The sequence below is a fragment of the Pongo pygmaeus genome, chromosome 12 (genome assembly GCF_028885625.2).
Source record: "Pongo pygmaeus isolate AG05252 chromosome 12, NHGRI_mPonPyg2-v2.0_pri, whole genome shotgun sequence".
Classification (NCBI taxonomy): domain Eukaryota; kingdom Metazoa; phylum Chordata; class Mammalia; order Primates; family Hominidae; genus Pongo; species Pongo pygmaeus.
Window position 1 is genome coordinate 26,242,800 of NC_072385.2, and position 23,714 is coordinate 26,266,513.

A 23,714-nucleotide genomic window follows, 5' to 3' on the forward strand; every position below is an offset into this window, starting at 1 on the left:
GCTTCAGGATACACTGTGAGGGGAGAATCTTATCTGAGTCCTCTGCTTACCCGGTAACCTCTGAGGCTGTTACCTCAGAGGAGGTGTGTCTTCCGTAGACCAAGACAGTAGCTGCGTGCTGGGTGACGCCAGGTGCATACCCTTCTCTTGGCCTCCGTTCCCTCACCTGTGATATGGAAATGAGTCACTCCTACCTCAAGAGTGGTGGGCATTTAGTGAAAGTGCTCTGTAAACTAAAGTTCTGATGAATGTGGATCATCACCTCCTTCCCCACCAGCAGTTCTGCTCTACCAGCCTGACTGCCCCGCGCCCTGCCCTTTACCTCACTGCTTTTTAACATTCCTGCTCTCCCACCTGGCTTCTGACTCACAGTCACACTGAACTTTGGATCCTGTCAGCGTCTGAGTCAAGTATGGCAAGTCACTTCCCCCCAGGTATCAACTTTGACTGATGGTGGCTGTCTGCAGCTTGGGGTTGACTCAGTGTGACAGTGATGCAATTGATTAGTAATGTCTGCCAAGGCCACAGGCAGCGGTGCGGAGGCTCACCAGCCACTTAGTTGCCATCTCTGTCTACATGCATGATGATCTAACCATGCCTGATGATGGTCTGTCTGATGTAGGTCCTGACCTTACTGCCACATCTTAGCCACAGCTCCTGTGCAGAGCTGCCTAGTTTCTCTCCCACATGAGCAAGGGTTGTGGAGGAGGAGGTCTTGGATTGGGCAGTCAAATCCTAGAAGTCTGGGTTGGACATGCCTTGGCCTTGAGCTACAGAGTTTGATCCCTGGGTAGTCATCAGGGAGGCTGCCTCTTGGGAGAAACCCAGGTAGGCTGTCCAAAAACCAGAAAGGTCTTTCCACAGCAGCTGGAGAGGGATGATCTAGGATCCACACCAATAGGATAGAGTAAAAGTGGAACAATTCTGGTGTCATTTGTAGAGTAACTGCAGTGCTTTTGAGCTGGGGCCTGTGGCCTTGAATATGGGGATAATCGGTAGATGATAAATTTTTAAAATCATTTCAAGGCCGGGCACGGTGGCCCACGCCTGTAATCCTAGCACTTTGGAAGGCCGAGGTGAGCAGATTGCCTGACGTCAGGAGTTTGAGACCAGCCTGGCCAATATGGCGAAACCCCGTCTCCATTAAAAATACAAAAATTAGTTGTGCATGGTGGTGGGCGCCTATAATCCCAGCTACTTGGGAAGCTGAGGCAGGAGAATCGCTTGAACTTGGGAGGCAGAGGTTGCAGTGAGCCAAGATCACTCCACTGCACTCCAGCCCGGGTGACAGGGCGAGACTCCGTCTCAGGAAAAAAAAAAAAAATCATTTCAAAGTCCAGCTCTGATCAGCTCACCCCTCTGCATAAACCTGGTCCATGACCTTCCACTGCCCTCAAGTTAAAACCCAAATGCCTCAGTCTGGAAGGCTCTTCATGGGCTCTGCTTCCTTCCCCAGGCTCCTGGCTCACCTCCACCCCACCCTCCACCACCCACAGCACCCAAACCCCTGCAGTTTCTGTCTTGGCTGATCCCTGAGGCCCCACTCCAGCTCCCTGGCCTGCCTGGCTGTCCCTCAACTCTAGAAGGACATGCCACTCCTTTCACCTGAAAAACATGTCACTGCTCCCACTTTTCCTTCCAGCCTCTCAGAAGTTTCTTCCTCCAGGAAGCCTTCCTGGCTTAGGTACCCATCCCGTGTGCCCGTACAGCACCCAGTGCTTCTCCACCCACCACTGTGGACCCATGACTTCCTGTATCACTGCCTTCCCAGACTGTCAACTCCCTGAGGGCAATTCACGATTCCCGTTCACCACCAACCCCAAGTTATACCTAGCCCCATACAACAGGGATCCCTTCCTGTTTTTTCTTTTCACCTAAATTATTTTGGTACATGTGCCCACTACCAACATTCAGAAACATCCCTGGTATTCCTCCATGTCCCAGTGGTTCCCAGAGGGCTCCTGCATGCTCAGGAGGCAGCCCCAGGTTCTTTCCCACTGCATTTGCCCAGATCGCTGTGGCCCTGGGGAGGAGCGGCTCTTCCCACCAATAACCTCCGCCACATTCCCATCTGGCTTTGGAGAAGGGAGAGAACCCGCCCTTGATTCTTCCTTCAGAAATACAGCCACACCCCATCCCTTCCCCTCCCCACCCTGCACACACCCATGAGACCGAGCAGGGACATTTAATAAGGTTATATTAAAGTTTCTGGAAAGCAGCAGAAGGGACTCAAAACAAGGACACAACCCACAACTGCTTCTTGAAGCTGCCTCAACCCCACCCATGCAGCACATGCCACACCCAGTTCCTGACGTGGGTCTGCATCAGAGTCTAGACCTCCAGACACCACCTGCAGCTCCAGAAGGCTCCACACCTTGGAACTCACTACTCAGAGAAAGGAGGAAGGCTCGTTTTCCTCCACCCTCATCGTGGGCTTTTCTCTAAATCCTCATTTCTAGGATCAACCTCCTAGCTGTTGGTCGACAGTGCCTGACCAATGGTGAAAATGCTTGAATAGCTCCTCTGCTGAGAAGCAGCCATCCAATCAAAATGGTGGGTTTGGGTTGACTTCTGCCACTCCCCCACACCGACCCCCGCAATATGTTGAAGTCCTAACCCCCAGCACTTCAGAATGTGGCCTTATTTGGGAATAGGGTTGTTGCGGGTGTAATTCGTTAAGATGAGATCACAGTGGAGTAGGGTGGACCCTCATCCACCATGACAGGCGTCCTTGTAAGGAGACAGCCATGTGAAGACACGGACACAGGGAGAGTGCCACATGAAGGCAGGACTGGAGCGATGCGGCTGCAAGGAATGCCCGAGATTGCCAGCAAACCAGCCGCAGCCAGGAGGAGGCAAGGAAGGATTCCCCTCCAGGAGCATGGCTCTGTCAACACTGTGGCCTCCAGAACCGGGAAGGAAGAAATATCTGTTGTTTTATTGATTTATTTTTGAGACAGGGTCTCGCTCTGTTGCCCAGGCTGGAGTGCAGTGGTGTGATCTTGGCTCACTGCAGCCTCAACCTCACAGGCTCAGGTGATCCTCCCACCTCAGCCTCCTGAGTAGCTGGGACCACAGGCACGTGCCACTACACCTAATTTTGCATTTTTTTTGTAGAGATGGGCTCTCACTATGTTGCCCAGGCTGGCCTCAAACTCCTGAGCTCAAGCAATCCACCCACCTTGGCCTCCCCAAGTGCTGGGATTCCAAGCATGAGCTATGCACCTGCCTCTGTTGTTTTAAACCACCTGGTTTGAGGTACTTTGTTATGGCAGCCCTGGGAAACAAGTGCAGTGATATTCAAGGGATGACATACCTGTCTGCAGGATGAACACAAATCACAATCAATACCACTTTCCAGGAGGCAACGAGAATGCACACAGGCAGGACAATAATATTGGCAGCTTAATATTTATTCGGTACTAACTTTGCTCCAGGCTTGGTGCTATGCAGGTCCCAGGAGTTATTTCTTCTCACAACCGCCTTAGGAGAAAGTTCTGTTCTCATCCCGGGTTCCACAGGATGAGGCTAAGAGAGATTGAATTGCCTGAGGTCACTGGCAAGAAAAGTGATGGATCCTCCATCACTTTTGCCAAGGAACATCTTCCAGCTCACAGGTAAGGGAAGAACTCTTTCCAGAGAATAAGTCAGGCACCTCTGACTTGTGATGAGGAGAGGAGGGCTTGCCACATAGTGTAGAATTTAAGTCATTCCAGAATTCTCAGGACGATGGCTTTGGATCCAGCTACATTCAAGAACTAGAACCAAGAAGCAGATCTGGTTGGTCTTCCCTAGGGAAAACCTAGCCGTCATTTGCATGCAGACAATGCCTGGCATGTACAAGGCAGCCTTTGCAGGCTTCTCTGCCCCATTGTTGGGCCCTGTCAAACCTGTGCTTGTATAGAAAGCAATGGGATGCTAAATCAGATAGAGTGGGATTAGAATTCGCATGAGAGAAAGGGAAAGGGAGGGGCAGGGAGGAGGGAGAGAGCTAAAATCTGTCCTCCCTAGGAGAGTGGCTTCCATTGACAGGCAGGCAGAATGAGGGAAGGTCATTAGAAACACCAGATGCAAGTCTGTCACTGATGGCTACCCAATATCCTTGAGGGCATCTGGACCGCCTCCATTTTGGTCCTTTCCTATATTTTGAGTACCATCTTCCCAAGGCACGAGCTATAAAAACCCGCATTCCCAAACTCCCTTGCTGCCATTGAACAGGCGTGTGACTGAGATACCAACCAATCAGACATGCACGCAGACTGGCAAAGGAGACACTGGAGGAAGTGGCCAAATGGATTTAATGGCCCAGAGGTCATGTCCTGATGGGTGAATGACAGCACAGCATCTAGTTTTCTATTCTTCTCTGCTTGTCTATTTGAACTCAAATTAATTCAGAATTTGTACCCTCTGGGAAAAGAAAAACTCACTGATATGAAATATTCGAAAACTGTGAGTTGTATTTCTTTGTTTATTTATTTATTTATTTATTTATTTATTCATTGAGATGGAGTCTCACTCTGTCGCCAAGCAGGAGTGCAGTGACGCAATCTTGGCTCAATGCAACCTCCACCTCCTGGGTTCAAGCAGTTTTCCTGCCTCAGCCTCCCAAGTAGCTGGGACTACAGGTGCGCACCACCATGCCCAGCTAATTTTTTAATATTTTTAGTAGAGACAGGGTTTCACCATGTTGGGCAGGATGGTCTCTATCTCTTGACCTTGTGATCTGCCTGCCTTGGCCTCCCGAAGTGCTGGGATTACAGGCATGAGCCACCGCACCCGGCCCTATTTACGCATTTTTTTTCTTAGAGATGAGGTTTCACCATACTGCCCACGCTGAAGTGCAGTGGCTATTCACAGGTGTGATCATCATGCACTACAGCCTTGAACTCCTTGGCTCAAGTGACCCTCTTACCTCAGCCTCCTGAGTAGCTGGACTACAGGTCTGTACCACCTGCACCTGTACCACTTGTTTACTGGAGTAAACAAGTGTTTACTCTTGACCTGTGGCTGAAATTTTAGAATTAAAGTTATAAGCTCTGTTTGTATGTTTACTTTTCTGAGTGTATAATATTTTCATACCTCCTGACAGTATCATCAAACTAGGTTGGATTATAAATCTCTTAAAGGAGTTCTATTCTTTATTCCTCTTTTTCTTTTCTTTTCTTTTTTTTTTTTTTTTTTGAGACAGGGTCTTGCTCTGTCACCCAGGCTGAAGTGCTCTGGCATGAACATAGTTGCAGCCTCGACTTCCTGGGCTCAAGCAATCCTCCAGCCTCAGCCTCCTGAGTAGCTGGAACCACAGGCACGTGACACCATACTCATAGAGATGAGGTCTCACCATGTTGCCCAGGCTGGTTTCAAATTCCTAGGCTCAAGAGATTCTCCTGCCTCAGCCTCCCGAAGTGCTGGGATTACAGGTGTAAGCCACTGTGCCCAGGTAGGAGCTCTATTCTAATTGAGATGTATTTAACTTAGAGACAAGAGCTAGAAATATAAATTCAATATTTTAAAAATTTTCCAAAATTAAGGAAATTGAACCTCCAATACATTCAATGTGGGAAAAAAAGCTTTTTTTTTTTTTTTTTTGAGACAGAGTTTCACTCTGTCGCCCAGGCTGGAGTGCAGTGGCGTAATCTCGGCTCACTGCAAGCTCTGCCTCCTGGGTTCAAGCTATTCTCCTGCCTCAGCCTCCCAAGTAGCTGGGACTACAGGCGCGTGCTGCCACGCCCGGCTAATTTTTGTATTTTTAGTAGAGACAGGGTTTCACCAAGTTGGCCAGGATGGTCTTGATCTCCTGACCTCGTGATCTGCCCGCCTCAACCTCCCAAAGTGCTGGGATTACAGGCGTGAGCCACCGTGCCCGGCCAAAGATGTGTTTTATCAGAATACTTTCCTATGCTTTATGTTGACTTTACTATGTCCTTAAGTAAGAAGAGAAAGTCTTACCACTTTTATAAGAGCTAAGGTTCTTTACAATCATGTTACCTCCCATGTTTACTTTAAAAATATTTTCATTGTCACTTTAGCTAAATGGGGTAGCTAAGTATTGTTTCTCAGTAATCTATGACCCTAACTTAAGTATTCAAACCTCCTGACAGCTTTTGATATTCTACCTTCCCCAAATCAAATCCTAAATGGTATCTTTCACACCTACAACTGTCTTTGAGATTTCCCAGAGGGTCCGTGGAAAATCAGTTAAGATTTGTTCTTTCACCTTGTAAAAGGAGAGGTACTAGAAGTAATTCAGCTTATCAGATATGTTATTAATAAATTGCATGGGAAGCTTTTGAGGTAGGAGGCAGGATTAGACTCTAGGGGTGGAGACTTGGACGAGAATGAGATTGAGGACTAGCTAAAACAGGGCCAGCGCAGAAGCAGCTTTCCATAAGACTGGCACACCCAGAGGTTACTGCCCCTTTCTGTGGCAACCACCCAGCAACCCAGAAGTTACCACTCTTTTCTAGAAATTTCTGCATAACCCACCCCTTAATTTGCATATAATTAAAAGTGGGTATAACTACAACTGTAGAACTGCCTCTAAGCTACTACTCTGTGCACACTGCCTATGGGGTAGCCCTGCTTTGTAAGGTGCAGCACTTCCGCTGCTGCTGTGCACTGCCGCCTCTATAAAAGTTGCTGTCTCACCCCACCGGCTCACCCTTGAATTCTTTCCTAGACAAAGCCAACAACCCTCCTGGGCCAAGCCCCAATTTGGTGGGGGTGGGAGGGGGCTCACTTGCCCTGGATCACTTTGTCAAATCGGAAGAGATGCTTTTTTCTTTTTTTTTTTTAAGACGGAGTCTCGCTCTGTGGCCCAGGCTAGAGTGCAGTGGTGCAATCTCACCTCACTGCAACCTATGCCTCCCAGGTTCAAGCATTTCTCCTGCCTCAACCTCCCGAGTAGCTGGGACTACAGGCATGCGGCACCATGCCTGGCTAATATTTGTATTTTTTGTAGAGACAGGATTTCACCATATTGGCCAGACTGGTCTTCAACGCCTGACCTTGTGATCCACCCACCTCGGCTTCCCAAAGTGGTGCTGGGATTACAGGTGTGAGCCACTGCACCTGGCCTTTTTTTTTTTTTTGAGACGGAGTCTCACTCTGTCGCCCAGGCTGGAGTGCAGTGGTGCGATCTCCTCTCACTGCAAGCTCCACTTCCTGGGTTCAAGCGATTCTCCTGCCTCAGCCTCCTTAGTAGCTGGGATTACAGGCATGCGCCACCATGCTTGGCTAATTTTTGTATTTTTAGTAGAGACAGGGTTTCACCATGTTGGCCAGGCTGGTCTCGAACTTCTGACCTCGGCCTCCCAAAATGCTAGGATTACAGACGTGAGCCACCACGTGCTGGCCTGGGCTGACTATTATTAATATAAAATTTTCAGAAATTGTATGCTTCATGGGAAATTTCTAGACAATCGTCAACGTCTTTGCTGTCCATGATACGTTTATGATTCCTGGTGCTCCTTTGCCTAATATTAGACAAAAACAGTATAGTGCTATCAGTTATAATTTGTTAGTTTTTAAAATGTTAACTTGGTTGCAGCTTTAATTCTCTAATTTGAATCTACTATCTTCTGGGCCAGGGTTTTTAATTGAGGATTCACATCGCTTAACTATGGAGTTTTATTAATATACAGGTGTCTAGGACCTAATCCAGATTTGCTGAATCTCTTTCCTCAAGTCAAATAAAAACAAACCCAGACTATGTAAGGAGACTTTATTGGAGCAGTTATTGCAATGGGGTGTGGTAAGGAACTATTGCCAGGGGGAGGTTGCTCTGACCATAGATCTGCAAGTATCTTAGAGGTTGGGCAAAGTGCTTTTATTTTGTAGAGAGGAGTAAATAAGGCTAGAAAGATCCAGGTATGGGAAAGTGGAATGGGAGGGTGGCATTACAGGATAGCAGACCCAAGAATGTCTTATCCCAAAGCCAGTCTATTTTCTTCCCCCCACCCCCTTTTTTTTTTTTTTTTTTTTTTTTTTTTGAGTCTCACTCTGTCAGCAAGGCTGGAGTGTAGTGGCATGAATATGGCTCACTGCAGCCTCAACCTCCTGGGCTCAAGTGATTCTCCTACCTCAGCCTCCTGAGTAGTTGGGTCTACAGGCATGCACTACTACACCTGGCTAATTTTTAAATTTTTTGTAGAGATGGAGTCTGACTTTGTTGCCCAGGCTGGTCTTGAATTCCTGGGCTCAAGAAATCCTCCAGGCTCGGCTTCCCAAACTAAGGGGATCACAGGTGTGAGCCACTGCACCTAGCGCAGTCTGTTTCCAGAAGGAGCAGGGCTGCCTGCTGGCTCAGGTTGAGGGTAGGCCAATGCTTAGGAGCCTTGGGGGAAGAAGAGAATATGAACCAAAGATTTTGATTTTGTTCCCATTTTGTCCAGTGGGGACAAAAGAGTTCAGCTAATCATTTATGAGGCAAAGAATGGGAATTTGGAGAGTCTGTCTGACTTGGTCAAGGGTAAACAAGGAGCATCTGGGAGTCTTATCCAAGTCATATAGGGAAGGGTGGTCTTCACAGTAAGCTGTTTCCTGGAGGGCAGAGTGCGGGAATTTCTCAGCCTTTGCCGTTTTCCAGAAACACAGGGCTCTCACAAAACTTAACACTGTCATTTGTTATATACTTGGTATATTCATGACATATTATGTCCACGTTTGTTATGTTTTATATCTTAAGATTTTTTTCCCTGAAAAGGTTCATGAATTTTTATAAATTAGATATAACATCTACTTTTCTTTGAAAATAGGGTCAATCATTATATTTATAGATATTTTGCCTAAAAATATTTTGACTGACTTCATCTTGTTTTGCATGCCCCAGAAACTGCAAATATTCTTCAGTTGCATTATCTTTGTAATGAACTCTCATCATGCCTTTCACTTTTGATAATTATAAGCAGTATGTTAACCATAGTCATTTTAAGCCTTCTGTTATCTACCAATAGTGTTCTGTTTTACTCTGATGCTTCTCTGAAAGGACTTGAAATCACTTCAATAAAGAAGGACAGTCTCAGAGCTCCGTGGAAAAGGACTATGCCAGGTACCTTTGGGTATAGACTTCTGATGGCACTACTTAAGCAACTTTGAGACCACATAATTGAACTGAGTCAGGATTTCTAGAACTCTAGTTAAGAAACAGATGGATTCATGAGACTGCTAACCTAAGACTGAGCAGAACAGGAATTAATGACATAGGACTGAATGAACTGATGGGGGATGGTTGTGGGTTTTGCTTGGAATATTGTTGTTTTAATGTTCTATTTTCTGAATACATAAAGAGCTCCTTTATCTTAAGCTATCTATAACTCATAACAATTTAGTAGACTATATTCTTATAAACTAAAATGAACATTTGTGTATTGGTCCATTCTTACACTGCTATAAAGAACTATCTGAGACTGGGTAATTTATGAAGAAAAGAGGTTTAATTGACTCACAGTTTGGCAAGCTGTACAGGAAGCATGGCTAGGAGGCCTCAGGAAACTTACAATCATGGCAGAAGGCCAAGAGGAAGCAAGCATGTCTTACCATGGCGGCAGGAGAGACAGAGAGTGATGGGGGAAGTGCCACACATTCTCAAACAAACACACCTTGTGAGAACTCACTCACTATCATGAAAACAGCAAGGGGGAAATCTGCCCTCATGATCCAATCATCTCCCATCAGGCCCCTCTGCTGACATGTGGGAATTACAATTCGACATGAAATTTAGGTGGGGACACACAGTCAAACCATATCAATTTGCAAATGGTGTATTTTTCTTACTGCCTGATCCTTCCAGAATTTGGAGTATTCTTAATTTCATTGCAATATAATTATTTGCACAAGTTCAGTAAGAATCTGTCCTTCTTGTTTACGGGACAGAATTGGAAACATTGGTTATGCAACAAAGGCCTTTAAGTCGTTTGTCATCTACAGATAGTTTTTTTCTTTTACTCTGGTGCTTCCCCGAATGTCATGTTTGAGAATGATGCTCATTTCATCAGCTATGACCAGATACTTTAAATAACTAAGGTTGACTTTTTGGAGCCAATGTTTACAAAATGCTCTTGGGAAAACTGGCACTGGAGTCCATGGTTTCAGCCTTACAGGTGAGTAAGAAAGGTCACTTCCTGACAGTACCAGGAAGCTTAGGATATTCTGGAGACTCAAGAAAAGAGGAACTTGTCCAAATTTATAGGTAGAGCATTTAAAGTATGATGGCAAGTTCTTAGCTTGGCTTCCTAACCTCAAGAGAATTTTAAAAGCTCAGTCTGAAAGTCCTGATGAAAACTTTCAACAAAGTAAACTTAAGAAGACCTGTGTGGCAAATTACCATTCTTACTCTACCTATGTGAGTAATCAGACGAGTCTAATGAGACCAGCCTTATTTTGTGATCAAGTCTTGATCAAGAATAATAGTTTTTTGTTTGTTTCTTTGTTTGTTTTTTTGAGACAGTCTCACTCTGTTGCCCAGGCTGGAGTGCAGTGGCATGATCTTGGCTCACTGCAACCTCTAGCTCCTGGGTTCAAACGATGCTTGTGCCTCAGCCTCCTGAGTGTCTGGGACTACAGGCACATGCCATCACGCCCGGCTAATTTTTTTTTTTTTTTTTTGGTATTGTATTTTTAGTAGACATGAGGTTTCACCATGTTGGCCAGGCTGGTCTTGAACTCCTGACCTAAAGTGATCCGCTTGCCTCAGCCTCCCAAAGTGCTGGGATTACAGAAGTGAGCCACCATGCCCAGCCAAGGATAACAGTTCTTTGAGATTATTTTTTATCAAGATGGAAGTGACTGTAGAGAGGAATTTTGTGTTTCAGTGGAAATCTATGCACACCCATCTGGGTTATCAGATTCTGGCTCTGGTCATTGCTGTTCATTTTTTTTATAAATCACAGGTAACTGATGGATATGCAAACTGTTCTGTATGGTAAAGATTTAACTGACTTCCTTTCACCCTATGGAAAAAACAATTTTAGTACCTACCTGCAAATCGGACTGGATGCTGTCACCTTGCCTAAATTGTGGATTCTTATCAAATTTTGAATTCTTCCAGATGTCATCAATATCTGGCTATGGTTATCCAAACTAACATTTTTAATTTTCCTACCTCCTGCCTGACTCAGCATCACCAGGAACTGAATGAAGTCTCACCATCTAGATTCTACGTCAGGATTCCAGGTACCCTTGCACTGGCCCTTTGTCCAGGATCTGCAGAACCCCCTATAACCTACAGCCCAAAGACTTGATAGAAACCTCAAAGGACTCATCACCATGGCAGACCATGCAGGGGCTGAATTCTCCCTGCACAGGCCACTGTCTGGACTACTAAGGAAGGCCAGTAAAATGCTTGTATATGCATGTCTGTATATGAGCAAGAACCAAGACTGACCAACACCAAGAGCATCACCATCCTAGCTTGAGCTTCAAGAAACTCAAGAAGCACTGCTGCAAAACCAAAAGGTTTTCTTCCATTGACCACTTGGAATCCAGTAAACAGGTTACCCTCAGGCTCTGTACTTCAATTCAACCGTTGATATGAATATTTCTCTTTTACATTTCAGTCATGCTTCTTTAAAGATGCCGGATTTCTAGCACTCTAAAACAACTGATCTTTGCCACCACCTCTCATCAGATGGCTCAACTGACTCTGCAAAACTACCACCAACAAGAGCCCTTGGGAGGCCATTTCTTAGCACTGCTTTGCCCCTCTAAAGCTTTGTGATCACCTCTTAGTTGTTCAGTAATGAATGATATTCACGAAAAAAGAAGGGACTGACAACAGTAAACTCTGCCTGAGCCTCATATGCCTAAAAACAGCAACAGTTAAGAAATTTCCCTATCTTTTTGTGGCTCAGGAAATGGCTAACTGCAAAGTACCACCCTGCTCTGGCATATGCCAAGATAAGACCCATCTCCATCCTTCTGCATGACTTCCATAAGATTTGCAGAAGATACAGATGGCTTCCTTGTCTAAGTGCCCCCATAAAACCCTAGGTCTCCCTGCTCTTCTTTGAGACTGTCTTCATTGCTCAATATTCTTCCTGTTAATTAAGCATTCCTCCTTAATTATCCAGTGCATTTTGTCTTTCATGCCAGCTTTCTACATCTTAGGTAGAAGAGGAACCCTAGTTTTGTTTTTAATAGGGAGAAGATGTAAACATTTTTCTAGGCCAAGGTGAGAAACATCAGTAAAGAGGGGAAAAGAGGAAAAGTATAGGTGAGAGGAGAGAACGGAATTACTTATACACTCAACAAATGTTGAGTGTCATACCAGCTACTAAGATCAATACGAATGTAAATAATATATAATTTCTTCCCTTAAAGAGCCTACAGCCAAGGAAGGCAATGTGGCATGAACATAAACAACTGCAATACAAAGCCATATGTGCTGAGTGTTAGGTTAACAATATCATTATCTTCCAAAATGAAAAAGAAGCTCTGTGGAATTTCAGTTTGGGTGAGGGGGACAACAAAGAGAACTGGAGAGGGAAGCAGACAGAAGCTGACACAGAAGAAATTTCAGACGATGAGAACTTGGTAACAAAAGTATGCAAGCAGAAGGCCATGGGAGGCATTAAGGACAAAGTTAGTGGTGCAGTTTAGTAGGAATATAAGGTAAGCATAGGGATTCAAGACCCAGTCATGGAAGGACAAGGGCTAGACCTGATAACATAAGCACTGGTGGAAAAGTAAAGGCTAATAAAGATCTGGGGGTAAATTACATAGTAGGAGCCACATAATAGGACTACTAAGCTAACTGCAGGGTGGAGGATGGATAGGGGAGAGTGGTAGTTATAAGGATGATGGACTGAGGTCCTGAATAAGGGGGAGTGAGTGGATGCACGAGATTAGAATACTCTGCAGACAGAACCTGGGCTCAGTGATTGAATGGAGGTCTGTGGGCCTGAATCACTCACTGATGTAATGGTTATATCTTTAGAAACAGTGAGCCCAGCAAGGGAGTGGGCTGAGAAAAGGGAGGCAAGGACCACCTGGTCAGGGCAAGCAGCAGTGTCTAGGAGGAAGACAGAAACGCATGTTTGGAGGCAGATGCATGGTCAGGACAGGAGGCAGAGTCTGAGGAGTGAGCCTCCCTTGACTATAAGGCTCTGTGAGGCAAGAAATCATGTATTATTTACCTTTGCTTTTGCCTTAGTAGCTGCATGGTGTTCAACATTTTTTGAGTGTGAAGTCCTGGAAATGTATGAGGTGGCTGCAGAAGAGCAGAGCCTGAGAAGAGGAGCAGCAACAGCAGAAGCTGCCAAAGCCAAACATGGCAGGGAGAGGTGGAGGCATGAGTGCAAGAGAGACAGAAGAAATCCAGGCATGCGCCAGTCATGGATATGAAGGAAGAGGAGAACGCTGACATGCAGGAAGCTCTCAGTGCTTTTTATAGCTGTGTGTGGAACCCCGGGGCTCTGAGAACACCACTGTGGGAAGATCCAGGAAACCTCTTCCATCCCAGCCTCTTCAAGGCCAGCCATGCTGCCCAAAATTTCTAAATCTGGAATTCCTACTGTGCCTATTAGCTGTTGGTCAACAACAGCAGAGTTGGTCTCAAAAAAAAATAATTTTTTGATAGAGAAATGAGGAGAAAAAGCATGTGCCAGTTATTATATCACATATATAACACATAGCATATATATTATAACACACAGCATATATATTATATATAATCACACAGCATATCTATTATATATATATGATATGCAGCATATATATTACAGTTGGCCCTCCATATCTGTGGCCCTCCATATCTGTGGGTTGAATCCTTGGATTCAACCAATCATGGGTCAAAAATATTCAAGGAAAAACTGTCTGTACTAAATATGTACAGACTATTTTTTGTCATTATTCCCTAAATAATATAGCATAACAACTATTTATATAGCATTTACATTATGTAAGGTATTATAAGTAATCTAGAGATGATTCAAATGATACAGGAGGATATACATGGGTTATATGCAAATACTATGCCATTTTATACTAGAGACTTGAGCATCTATGGATTTTGATATCCACAAGAGGTCCTGGAATCAGTCCCCCTTGGATTCTGAGGGATGGCTGTATATGGGAATAACATATAATGCATATATGTATCTCAGCTGCAAACCTACATTTTCTATTCTGGTTTGTGATATGGAACTCTACAAAGCTCATTTCTGCTTTGTGATATGCTTCCCTGTGGGTCTTTGCTAATAGAGGCCACCAGAGGGAGGCTGCAAAGATGGAGGAGTGAGAAGGGACTTGTGTCTTCTACTCCACATCTCATAGGCTTCTCCTCCCTGTTCCTGTGTTACCGATGAGCAGGCGATAAATGGACTGAGTCCAAATTTGAATTACAGTGGACCCAGGACATCTGTAGATCCATGCCTGTGGTTAAATTCCCAGTTCCTGAATGTATAATTGGCATAGATATACTGGCAACGGGATGAATCCCTCTACGCTGGCTTACAGCACGAAAGGTCAAGTGAAGCTCCTGAATAGTAATACTGCATCCACGGGGAACTGCAGAAATCAGTGCTGCAGAAATCAGACCAAGACTTGAAAGTTGGAGGGATGGAAGTACCTATCACATCTCCTTCTAACACACCTTTTGGACTGTGAAGAATATACTTAGATCTTGGGTAATGGCTGTGGATTATCATAAAATTAATCAAGTGGTATGTCTGATTGCAACTCCTGTTCATGATGTAGTATCTTTACCGGAACAAATCAACAAAGCCCCTGACACCTGGCATGCACCTATTGTCCTGGAAAATGTTTTTTCCTCCATTCCCCTTGGTAAGAACCATGAGCTTTTACCTGACAAGACCTTCACAGTATTGTGAATTCTCCTCCTAATATAACACAGTGTGTGGAGATCTTGACATTATACCCATCTGCTAAACTGACATTTATACTGATTGGATCTGATGAACAGAAAATGCAAAATAGTTTAGATATCTTGGAGGCATGCACGTAAACAGAGGGTGGGAGATAAACCCCATGAAAATTCAAAGGCTTATGATCTCAAAGCTTCTAGAGATCTAGTGTGAGGAGCATGTTAAGATTGCCTCTCCAAGGCAAAAGACAAGTTGCTGTACTTTGCATCACCTACAACTAAAAAATAAAGAAAATCCTTGGTGGATCCTTCTTGGCATTTGGAGGCAATGCATACCAAACTTGAGTGTGTTATTTCAACCCATTTACTGAGTAATCAATTTTGAGCAGAGACTAAAGCAATCTCTTGCTCTGCATCAAGGCCAGGCTGAAGAACAAACCTTATGATCCCACAGATCCAATGCTAGTAAAAGTGCCTGTGACAAACAGGCTGGTCTGTGGAGCCTGTGACAAGCATTAATACGATAATCACAGTACAGAACTCTGGAGTGTGGAGGCAAATCCATGCCCTCTTCTCCAGGTAACTATTATCTATTTGAAAAAGATTCTGCTTTTCTACTGGCCCTTAGTAAAGAATAAACACTGAACCATGAGATATCAAGTAACCTTGTGGCCTGAGCTTCCCATCATGAATTTATAGTTATTGACACACCTAGCCGCAGATTAGACCTGTGCAGCAAAAATAGAAAAGGATGGACTCAGGCAGGTCCAGAGGACCCAAGTAAGTCAGACTCCTTTGACACTGACTCTGGCTGCATTGCCTCCTCCTCACTCAATCCTCATCTATGCCTGCTGGGAGTTCCTTATGACTAGGTAGCTGAGAAGGAAATAATCTGGGCTTGATTTGCAGGCAGTTCTCCATATGTTGGAACCAACAGAAAGTGGATGGCAATATTACAATCTCACTTGGGTGACTCTGAAGGACAGTGATAAACAGAAGACTTCCTATTGAGCAGAACTTGGAGCTGTTTGGTTGTCCACTTTGTTTGAACTGAGAGGTGACCAGAAGTACAGATCTGCTGACTAAAGGAAGATTTCTAATTAATGACTGGATGGTCATGGAGGGACAAGGATTGGAACATTGGTGATGAGATCTGGGGAAATTATATAGATAAACTTCTCAAACCGGGCACAAAGGGGAACAGATATTTGGGTCCCAAATATCTGATGTGGATGCTCACTGGAAGGTATACATTACAGAGGCTTGCAACAATGGGCTTTTGGTTCATGAAACTCATTGGTCTTACCAGAGATCCCATCGCGAAGAGGTCAGTCTGAACAGTGGGATGGCCTATTAGATAATTACCTAGGGCACCAGATGGGAGTCAACACCCGGAAAGAATAGGGTTTTATCTTATAGGATGCAATATATCCTTCAAATCAAAGACCTATACATAGTGCTATCTCTTCATGGGCCCAGGAAGCAAGAACAGAAAAGAAAACAGGTCTTCCCACTATCACACATAATGACCAGTCACTTCTCATCTCCACAATTTTGAGCTCTGCTTGCTTGGAAGGTCTTGGTTCCCAAGAGAGGACTATTTCCACCAGGGACCCAACAATGGCTCCATCAAACTGGAAGCTGAGACTGCCTTCATTTAGACATTTTTGGGTGCCTCATGACATTATCAAAAAAGAGCAGTGACTTTGCGGGCTGAAGTGACTCACCCTAATTATCAAGGGAAAATTGGGGTTATTACCACACAATCGTGGCAGAGGACTAGGTCTGGAACCCAGGGGATTTTCTGGGGCTCCAATGAACAGGTGATTCTAATTCTAAAACACAAATCAAACCAGTCACTCTGTGAGACTAATAAAAGAAAGACCTGAAGTTTTAATCCTCCAATCCTGATCTCAAGAACCCCTGCCAAGAGAAAAAACTCACTCTTAGGGCATATATGTGTGTGTGTATATATATATATATATATATTTTAGATCATGGTTCACAGCAACTTCTGCCTCCCTGGATCACGCAATCCTCCCACCTCAGCCTCCTAGTAGCTGAGACTACAGGCTCACACCACCAAACCCAGCTAATTTCTGTATTTTTGTAGAGACAGGGTTTTGCCACGTTGCCCAGGCTGGTCTCGAATTCCTGAGCTCAAGCGATCCCCATGCCCCGGCCTCCCACAGAGCTGGGATTACAGGTGTGAGCCAATATTTTTGATTGATCAAAACATACTAGGGAACTATGTTCTACTGAATAAAAATTCCTGAAATAGAAGTGAAATACCTCAAAATGTAATGAGACCACTATATAGAACAAAAGCAAATGCACTATTTCTACAGAAAGTGAAAAAAAACATTGACACATTATTTTTTAAATCAGAGCCTTGGGGAAGACCCAGTTCCTTCCCCAGGGCTCAGTATAATTTAGGAAATAGCATCTTGGTCAAGAGCTAGATGTATTGAGTGCTTCTTATGTGCCCAGAACTGTGATAAGCACTTTGCATACACTTACCGAATTTAGTTTTTACAATAATCCAGTGAAATAGTACTATTATCATTCCCATTTCAAAGGTGATGAGACAGACATAGAAAGTGTAACTTACTATACAGTTATTATGTAATTGAGTGAAAAACTGAAACCTGGCCTCAGCCTGGTTTTAAACCATAATGGTGTACTGCCTGCTAGTCAGAAAATGGTTATTTTTCTCAGCAGTAGATGAGAGCTTATAATCAGAAATCATTTAAAAATTCAACCATGGCTAAACACAATGTGGTATCCTGGACTGGATGATGGCATAGAAAAAAGACATGATGAAGGCAATGGAAGGTGCTGACAAGAGGGGAAACTAGGTGAGGACTATGTGAGGATTATCTGAGCTCCTGACCTCTCCAACTTTTCTATAAATCTAAGATTATTCCAAAATAAGGTTTATTTTAAAAATTCAAAACTTTAATTCTACATGACAACAGAGCTGGTATCTCTGTCAATGACTGGAGGAAAAACAGAGAAGGGGTTTTCCTGCAGATTAAGAGAGACTTAACAGACATATCAATCAAATGTATTATTAAACTATGGCCTTTATTTAGATCTTGGTTTAAAGAAAACAAATGTAAAAGGCTACTCTTGGGACAAGTGAGGACATTTGATTATGGGTGGGTTCTGGATGGTGATAAAGAATTATCACTCATTTGTTAGACATGGTAATAGCATGTCCATCTTCTCAGAGACCAGCTTATAAAAGAAAATGTCCATCTCCTCAGGGACCAGCCCAGAGGTATTTTGGGATGAAATGACCTGATGTCTGGGATTTGCTTTTAAATAATTAAGAAAGAAAAGAAAAGAGAAAAGAATATGTGAAGCAAATATGGCAAGATAGTATTAAGCATGGGTGATGAGTATAAGAGGATTGTTTCTTCTATTTTTATATTAGAATGAAAATTTTCAGGCTAGGTGCAGTGGCTCATGCCTGTAATTCCAGCACATTGGGAGGCCAAGGCAGAAGAACTGCTTGAGGCCAGGAGCTTGAGACCACCCTGACCAACATAGTGAGACCCCATCTCTATTTTTAGAAAATAAAAAAGAATATTTTTATAATAATACACACACACACAAACACAGACACACACACACACGTTTTTTGTAATGGAGTCTCACTTTGTCGCCCAGTCTGGGGTGCAGTGGCACGATCTGGGCTCACTGCAAGCTCCACCTCCCAGGTTCACGCCATTTTCCTGCCTCAGCCTCCCAAGTAGCTGGGACTACAGGCACCCGCCACCACACCCGGCAAATTTTTTTGTATTTTTAGTAGAGACAGCATTTCACCATGTTAGCCAGGATAGTCTTGATCTCCCGACCTCGTGATCCGCCCACCTCGGCCTCCCAAAGTGCTAGGATTACAGGCATGAGCCACTGCACCTGGCCAATAAAATATTTTTAAGTTAAAAAAAAAAGTTCAACCTTGGGGATGAAAACAAGCATAACTTCCTTAAAGCTAGAACGTCATACACTGCTGTATACGTGTGCAGTGTGATGCACCGACAGCACAGCAGAAGGCATCAGGTCAGGACTCCTGGGTTTTCTAGTTGCTTCCTCTAATGAAAGATCCGAAGTATCATATCTGATTGCCCAAGATCACATGAAATACATTAAGGGATATGTTACATTGTGAAAGAATGGCACCAGGAAAAGGGAGGAGAGAATATTCTAGGTGGAGAGGAGAATGCAAAGGCATGGGAAGGTGGAGAAGTGGACCAGGGAACAGTGGGAGCCTCATTCTGGACACAGTAGGAGCAATGACTGCAGGGAGCCTGGCAGTTTAGAGTCAGCTTTTGAAGAGTGAGAGCCAGGCTGATGGGTTTATGTGACAGGTGATAAGCCGCACAAGGTTAGAATTCCGGTTGGGGAGGGGTGCAATCCTGGAGACAACCAGTTGTGGAAGCAGCTCCAGGCAGCAACACCTGCCATGGGGGAGGGAAGAGAAGACTCCAGAGGAGAAGCCTTTATGCTTTGCCAGGTAAACAGGTTGCTAAGAAAAAAATCAAACAAGATTAGCACATACACCAACACAGGAAATTATTTTGCATGTATTTAGCCAGGTCATGCCCCAAACAAGAACACTTTAAACCCTCAGTACTCTTGAATCACCGACCCCACCCGCTTTTTCTATTACTCTTGGGAGATAACCCCACCTATGTTAGAGAAAACAGAAGTCTTCAGAAAGATGCCACCTCAGCTGTCTCCAAGCTATTGTCCCTACTTCTTTCAGAGTGCCCTCTGTTCAACTGCAAATTAAAATATAGCACAAAATTAGCCCTGTCCTGAGTCTGCATTACTGTCATCTTGTTCTAGTGGCAGTCATGACAGTAATAATCATGGTGTTAATGCTTCACATACTATTTCATTTGATCCCCCTAACACCCTGGAAATGAGTGGTATCCCTATTTCTCGGAAGTAGAAACTGGGCTCCCAACTGGTGAGTGACAGAATGGGGACTGGATTGGGCATCAGGGGCCCCATCTATGATCACTCTATTACCCTGCTTCTCTCAAGATCAAGACAACAGATTTCTAAAAATCTGTTTCTAAAAATCTGTAATGTCTTCAACGAAATGCTGTATAGCTGTAAAAGAAAATTCACTGAAGCACAAATCTACATAAATAAATGTTTTAAAAATGTGAGTGGACCGGGTGCGGTGGCTCGCACCTGTAATTCCAGCACTTTGGGAGGCCAAGGCAGGCAGATCACGAGGTCAAGAGATCAAGACCATCCTGGCCAACATGGCGGAACCTCGTCTCTATTAAAAATATAAAAAGTAGCTGGGTGTGGTGGTGGGCACCTATAGTCCCAGCTACTCGGGAGGCTGAGGCAGGAGAACAGCTTGAACCCGGGAGGCAGAGGTTTCAGTGAGCTGAGATCATGCCATTGCACTCCAGCCTGAGTGACAGAGTGAGATGCCGTCTCAAAAAAAAAAAAAAAAAAAAAAAAAAAAAGTGAGTGAAACAGACAACTTGCACAGCAACACAAACAGTATATACCAAGTAAAATCTAAATGAAAGAAGGAATCTCATACACTGTTAAGAATACATAAATGTGTAATGAAAGTATAAAGATATGCACAAAAGTGAGTCAAACTCCATTAAGGAAAGGGTTTCCTCGTGGAGGAAAACAGGAGGGAATGTGACTGGAAGAGGAAACTGAACCAAGAGACCTCAACTCTGTTTGTAAGGTTTTATTTCTTGAGGTGGGTGGTAGATATTTGGAGGTTCCTTTTATTAATTTCAATATGTTCATTATTTTTAAAAGAAGGAAAGTTGAAGATGCAAAGCAAACACTCTGAGTATGTAAGTCCACAAAGTTTCAAAGCACTGCGCCTGCCACCATGTGGCTCCTGAAGATGTTACAGGCACACAATTTTCAGAGGACGAAAGAAAGGGGCATTAACTCTGAGACCAATATCACATGAATGTTACCCACAGTGAAAGCCCAAGGAGCCCCTACCTGATACATAACAAATATTAAAATCATATCCATTTCCAAATAATGCTTAATAAAACAGAAGACATAAAACATTATGCTAGGAGCCCACTCAAAGGAAGACGAGAAAAGTTAAGGGATATAAACTATAAGACTAGCAAAAACAGATGGGAAAGACTGGGTTTCAGGCACAATTAACTTAACAGGTAAATGAGGACCTGTGAACTGACTTTAAGACCCAAAAGTAAATAAGCAAAAAGAATACAGTAAAATGGAACTCCACCCATGGTATTAATAATTTCACTTGTAAAACTTAGTACTTATTAAGGCAAATTTATTAGAGAGATCAATACCTCTTTTCTGGTTATATCCAGGTTAGAGAGAAATAACTAAAAATTAAACCATGGTGAATCCTACTAGATGCACAAAAATACACCCTTGTGTAAAAATCATTTCTATCTGTGCACACATGTACTATTTATGTGATGAAGATACCAGACAACTGGTGTGCTCAATTATGTTCTATTTGTGTTTCATTTGGAGGGGTAACAGCTCAATATTGTGCAGCAGCACTCACCATGTCATATATCTTGATTCGATGTGTCCCTCATCACCTGGCTGTCCAAGCTAAGCTCTCCATGCTCATAGATGGCACCCTCTCACTGTGTCCTCACATGCAGGATGGGGCAAGCAGGCTCCCTTGGGCCTATTTTATAAGGGCACTAATCTCATTCACGAAAGCTCTGTTCTCGTGACCTAATCATCTCTCCAAAGGCTCCACCTCCTAATACCCTCACTTTGGGGTTAAAGTTCGACATATGAATTTTGGGGAGACACATTCAGACCACAGCAGCATGGTACATGAGACATACCCTTTACTGCATACTCACCTGTGTGGCCTCATTCCAATCACTTTTTCCCTTCTAACAACTAATTGTGCTATATTTTAATTTCCCAACCACTTCCCTAGACTCAGCACACTCTTGTGTTTCCAGGATCTACCATTTCTCTATGTGGATGAACCTCCAACCTCTCTCCTCACATAGGACTCCCACAATATTCCCATTTGGTGGAGCCTTCCAGAGCTCCCCCAGGGAGGCAGTGGAAGCTGTTCTCTCCTCTCGGATCCTACTGAACTTTAGACAAATCTATTCTGTTGCCCTTGCTGTATTGTGTGTTGTTTATATGTTGGTTGCTCTTCCTCACTGAAATGTGAGCTCTTCAAGCCTGGCAACAGTAGGTACCTAAGAAATGCTTCTTGAATGGTTGAATTCAGTTCAGAAGCTTCATAGAAACATGATAGTGCTAATAAAATTGTAAAAGTACCTTACAAATTGTGATTTTTTCTTACTAACGTATACACACATGCACATATACTGAAATCCGCCCCCCTTCCAAAAAAAGTCCTCGGTTCAGTGACAGTTTGCTGGTGAATCCAGCTGGCTTCCTATAAAGAATCCCACCTTGGTGAATTTTTAAAAATGTAAAGTCTGACCTTCAGCTTCTGAAGCTGAGCAATCAATGTTGTCAGCACACCTAAGGTAGATCTGTCACCCAAGCATCCTCATTCACCAACTTTTAGAACTGATGTGTAAAACCAGAACTCCAACTTGCAAACTAAAATATCTAGCTTTCATAAGTAATGTGTTCTCTTCTAGACACAGGTCAAATGAAAACCAAAGTTATAATTAGAAGGTTGTCTGGTGTGCCTGAATTCATAAAAGTAGTTATAAAGTCTGAATACTCAGTGACTACAACAGCCAGATTCACCTCCCCCAAATTGGGGGCAGAGCTGGCAGCAGGAATCTGGTACTTGGGCCCGAGGGCCACGCTGCCTGGCCCCCAGGCCTGGTTGCCAGCTTCACCTCTGTGACTGCCCATACACCTGCTGCTTCCATGCTCACCGGGCCTTTCAGATGGTCATGTCCTTTCTTTACATCCAGAGCCACTCCATCCCCTTTAGGAGACTACAGAGCTCTACTCCTGTGTCAAGTTTGAAGTTTCACTCTCAGAGGATAATCTGACTTCTTTTCTTTCCAAGTTGCTCTTGGGTCCCTCACTGTAGAGTCTAGTATGGCCCACAATACACAGATAAAATGAACTTGGTTATAAGGATGAAGACTACACTGGATGGCATTCTCTAAGTGGGGCATCACTAAGTCCAAACACTGACACATTCTTCTGCTTGTGTTTCTGCTTATGTGAAGCCATGTGCTGGGCATGTAGTAGGTACTGGGCAGACATTTTTGGAATGAATAAAGAGGAAAATGGGGACAGCATACGATGCTGAAAGGAATAAATTTCAGTAAGTTTCAAAATATGGAAATTTTTAAAAAATTTTATAAAAAATTAGGTATTTTGAGAGAGCTCTTTAGCTTGACACACGTAGGTTTCTAAGATGCAAGTGACAGAAACCACCTTGGGTTAATTTTAAGCAGAAGAGATATTTAATAAATGATATTTGAATGCTCACAGACTCTGTAGGATTAACAAAGAACCGAGCTTGTAACAACACCTTGCCCAGCGGGGAAAGTCTGTCCCCAGCCCTACACCTCTGGACACAGTGTACCACATGAACCAATGCTGGGTACTGGGCTGTGCTGCTCACACCGGGTTCTACTGCTGTCCCTAAACAATGGGTGTCATGAGTGCTGTTACAACAGTGCTCTCCAGAAATGATTTCAGGCAATCCCTATTTCTTTGCATCTCTAGCTCTCAGGTCACAGTCCAATACAGGTGTACCTGATGGCCAGAGCCCAAGACACATTCCTGTGCCTCAGCTGCAGCTGCAGGGGAGGCTAGGAAGGCAGTCATCTGGCCCTTCCAGATTCTCAAGAGGGAGCAAGCTTCAGTATCCTGTTCAGACTCACAAGGTGGGGAATCATCAGACAACTGGATTCCAATGAAAAAGGAA